Genomic DNA, 4339 nt, shown 5'->3' on the forward strand with positions numbered 1-4339 from the left:
ATTCCTCGCTTCCCCCTCCTGAGGTGGCAAACGGTTTTCCAGAAGCACCTTGGTGCCGACCGAAAGTCCTTTTCCATATCTTCTCCAAACTTCTCCCACACCCGCTGCTTTGCCTCTGTCACGGCAGAGGCTGCAGCCCTTCGTGTCCATCGGTACACAGCAACTGCCTCCAGAGTCCTCCGAGACAACATATCCCGAAAGGACTCCTTCTTCAGTCGGACTGCTTCCCTGACCACCGTTGTCCACCAGGGTGTTCCTGGGTCACCGCCCCTTGAGGCACCTAAAACCCTAAGACCACAGCTCGCCGCTGCAGCTTTAGCAATGGAAACTTTGAACATTGTCCACTCAGGTTCAATGCCCCCAGCCTCCACAGGGATGTCCAAAAAGCTCCGCCGGAGGTGTGAGTTGAAAATCCGTCGGACAGGGGCCTCCTCCAGACGTTCCCAGTTTACCCGCACTACCCGTTTGGGCTTACCAGGTCTGTCCAGAGTCTTCCCCCACCCCCTGACCCAACTCACCACCAGATGGTGATCAGTTGACAGCTCTGCCCCTCTCTTCACCCGAGTGTCCAAAACATACGGCCTCAGATCAGATGAAATGATTATAAAATCGATCATTGACCTTTGGCCTAGGGTGCTCTGGTACCAAGTACACCTATGAGCATCCCTATGTTCGAACATGGTGTTTCTGATGGACAATCCATGACTAGCACAGAAGTCCAACAACAGACAACCACTCTGGTTTAGATCAGGGAGGCCGTTCCTCCCAATCACGCCTCTCCAAGTATCTCCATCATTGCCCACGTGTGCATTGAAGTCCCCCAGCAGAACTATGGAGTCCCCTACTGGAGCCTCATACAGGACTCCATTCAAGGTCTCCAAGAAGGCCGAATAATCCGAACTCTTGTTTGGTGCATATGCACAAACAACAGTCAGAGTTTTCCCCCCTATCACCCGCAGGCGCGGGGAGGCGACCCTCTCGTCCACCGGGGTAAACTCCAATGCAGCGGCACTCAGCCGGGGACTTGTGAGTATCCCCACACCCGCCCAGCGCCTCACACTATAGGCAACTCCGAAGTATGACAGAGTCCAACCCCTATCCTGGAGTACGGTTCCGGAACCGAGACTGTGCGTTGAGGTAAGCCCCACCAGATCTAACCGGTAGCGCTCGACCTCCCGCACAAGTTCCGGCTCCTTCACCCACAGAGAGGTGACATTCCAAGTCCCCAGAGCCAGCCTCTGCTGCCCGGTTCTGGTCCGTCGAAGCCCCTGACCTTCGCTGCCACCCATGTAGCAGCGCACCCAACCCCGGGCTGTGCCCCACCGGGCTCCGTGGCAAACCCGGCCACCAGACGCTCGCTCACGAGCCCACCGTCTGGGCCTGGCTCCAGACGGGGGCCCCGGGCTTCCTCCGGGCGGGGTCTATCTACCCCTCCTTGCTCAACCATAAAAGTCTTTGAACCATTCTTTGTCTGGCCCCTCCCCTGAGACCCCTTTGCCAATGGGAGACCCTACCAGGAGCACAAAGCTCCAGACAACACAGCCCTCCGGTTCATAGGGACACACAAACCTCTCCACCACGATAAGGTGATGGTTCCCGGAGAGGATTTTAGGACCATGACTCTTAAAATTCAAAAACTACATCTTATTGTTCTAGAACTGCAACTTAAAATTCCAGAACTGCGGTTAAACATTCTAGAACTTAAACCTAACTTTCTAGAACTGCAGCCTACCATTCTAGAACTACAATGTAACCTTTTAGGACTATGAGCAACCTTTTGTGAACACAACCTATAAAAATTCTAAAACCTCAACCTATTCTTCTTGAATTGCAACTCAAATTTCTAGAATGAAAGCTTAACTTTCTAGAACTGCATCTTTACATTCTAGAACTTCAACATAACATTCTAGAACTGCAGCTTAACATTCTAGAAATGAAAGCTAACATTTTAGAATGGCAGCTTAACATTCTTGAAATTCAACCTAACATTCTAGAACTGCCAAGTAACATTGTAGAACTGTAACATTTCAGAACTTTCAAGTAAAATGTTTGGACCGCAACTCAAAACTTTAGATGTGCTTGGCTAGCTCAGTCGGTAGAGCATGACACTCTTAATCCCAGGGTCGTGGGTTCGAGCCCCACGTTGGGCGGTGGTGTTTTTGATAGTGGGAATCCCTGAGTTCTGCACAGTATCACTTGGCTGTATTGGGGTGGATCGGCTGTCAATCGCAAGATTAGCACTTCCATCCCAGTGTAAAAATCCTGAAATCCTGTTCCTCAGATCAAACTAAAGTCTACTGACAATGCAGGTTCAAATTCTAAAACTTCAACCTATTGTTCTACAACTGCAACTTAACATTCCAGAACTGCAGCTTAACATTCTTGAACTTAAACCTAACATTCTAGAACTGCAGTTTACCATTCTAGAACTACAATGTAACCTTTTAGGACTATGAGCAACCTTTTGGGAACGCAACTTATAAAAATTCTAAAACCTCAACCTATTCTTCTTGAATTGCAACTCAAATTTCTAGAATGAAAGCTTAACTTTTTAGAACTGCATCTTTACATTCTAGAAACTTCAACATAACATTCTAGAACTGTAGTTTAACATTCTAGAAATTAAAGCTAACATTGTAGAATGGCAGCTTAACATTCTTGAACTTCAACCTCACATTCTAGAACTGCCAAGTAACATTCTAGAACTGTAACATTTCAGAACTTTCAAGTAAAATTTTTGGACCGCAACTCAAAACTTTAGGTGTGCCTGGCTAGCTCAGACGGTAGAGCATGACACTCTTAATCTCAGGGTCGTGGGTTCGAGCCCCACGTTGGGTGGTGGTGTTTTAGAGAGTGGGAATCCCTGAGTTCTGCACAGTATCAGTTGGCTGTATTGGCCTCTTTACAGTTTTATCTCCTCTGTGATTTACACAAGAATCCAAAAAGGAAAGTAAAGGGTAAAGGACAGGACTATACTACAAGATGGACTTGTGTCCTGCAGGATTACCGCAAAATCCGGCAGTTTATTCAGGGTAATGGAGCCATCATGCAGAGCACTACACTGCAGCTGGTTGAGATCAATCAAACAACCCTCATGCAGTGGCATAATAAACGGGTGAAGCGCCATGATGTTACACTGATCCTGCAGGGAATAAATCTACCTGCCCAAATTGCTGTGGCCTCGGAGGCCCTATTCAACATGTGCTAGAACAGCTCTAAATCGTTCAATTTAACTGAAGCACAGCTATCATCAAGCTTTCTCTGTTGTTTTTTTAGAATCAGCAGTACTAGATTCTCTTACTAGCTACCTTTCTGTTGTTTCTTTGAATTACTACATCTTCTGCTTTACTTTACTTTGATGGAAACTGGACAGCTTAGCCTAGAAGTCCTGCAAGAATCCCCAAATTTGGGACCGTAACAAACGTTTATCTGGCTTTCTACACCCTTGCCAACAAAGATCACCACTGTTCAGCGCTTTGAGCAGTTGTTAAGACTGGAAAAGCGCTAAATAAATACAGCACATTTACATTTACATATCTACCACACCTCTTTTTATTGTATGTTGTGATTTTACTCATTTTGTTAAAGCACTTTGGATACCTGCTGGTAATTGTAAAGTGCTATATAAATACATTTTGATTTGATTTGATTTGTTTCTTGTTATGTCTCAACAAGAAGTATTATGCTTTTGGGTTGTCTATCCATCTCTACATCAGAATCAGAAATACTTTATTGATCTCTGAAGGGAAATCTCTGGAAAAAACTTCTCCTTCGAGCCAGATTTGAACCACCGACCTAAGGATTTCAGCTTTATGCCTCTACAGTCCTCCGCTCTACCAACTGAGCTATCGAAGGAAAGGAAAGAAAGATACTTTAACTTTCTAGAACTGCATCTTAACCAATCTTTATCTAGAACTTCAACATAAAATTCTAGAACTGCAGCTTAACATTCTAGAAATGAAAGCTAACATTGTAGAATGGCAGTTTTAACATTCTTGAACTTCAACCTAACATTCTAGAACTGCAGCTTACCATTCTAGAACTACAATGTAACCAGTTGGTTTCTGTTGTTTCTTTGAATTACTACATCTTCTGCTTTACTTTACTTTGATGGAAACTGGACAGCTTAGCCTAGAAGTCCTGCAAGAATCCCCAAATTTGGGGCCGTAACAAACGTTTATCTGGCTTTCTACACCCTTGCCAACAAAGATCACCACTGTTTGCATGCAATGGTGTGAGAAAGTAGCTATTGTTAAAACTAAATGTAGGGCTAGTGGCGCAATGGATAACGCGTCTGACTACGGATCAGAAGATTCTAGGTTCGACTCCTGGCTAGCTC

The 4339-nt window shown here is 45.4% G+C and overlaps 4 non-coding genes across 4 annotated transcripts; 3 read left to right on the forward strand and 1 right to left on the reverse strand.

Moving 5' to 3' along the window:
* The first annotated feature begins 2077 nt into the window (after positions 1–2077).
* trnak-cuu lies at positions 2078–2150 on the forward strand. The gene has a single exon. It is a non-coding gene; the product is annotated as a tRNA-Lys (tRNA).
* Positions 2151–2765: 615 nt separating this feature from the next.
* Positions 2766–2838, forward strand: trnak-cuu. The gene has a single exon. It is a non-coding gene; the product is annotated as a tRNA-Lys (tRNA).
* A 929-nt stretch (positions 2839–3767) lies between these two features.
* On the reverse strand, positions 3768–3855 carry trnay-gua. The gene is given in 2 exon segments: positions 3768–3803; positions 3819–3855. It is a non-coding gene; the product is annotated as a tRNA-Tyr (tRNA).
* Positions 3856–4267: 412 nt separating this feature from the next.
* trnar-acg lies at positions 4268–4339 on the forward strand. Its single transcript has one exon. It is a non-coding gene; the product is annotated as a tRNA-Arg (tRNA).

Source organism: Etheostoma cragini, unplaced genomic scaffold (genome assembly GCF_013103735.1).
Source record: "Etheostoma cragini isolate CJK2018 unplaced genomic scaffold, CSU_Ecrag_1.0 ScbMSFa_691, whole genome shotgun sequence".
Classification (NCBI taxonomy): Eukaryota; Metazoa; Chordata; class Actinopteri; order Perciformes; family Percidae; genus Etheostoma; species Etheostoma cragini.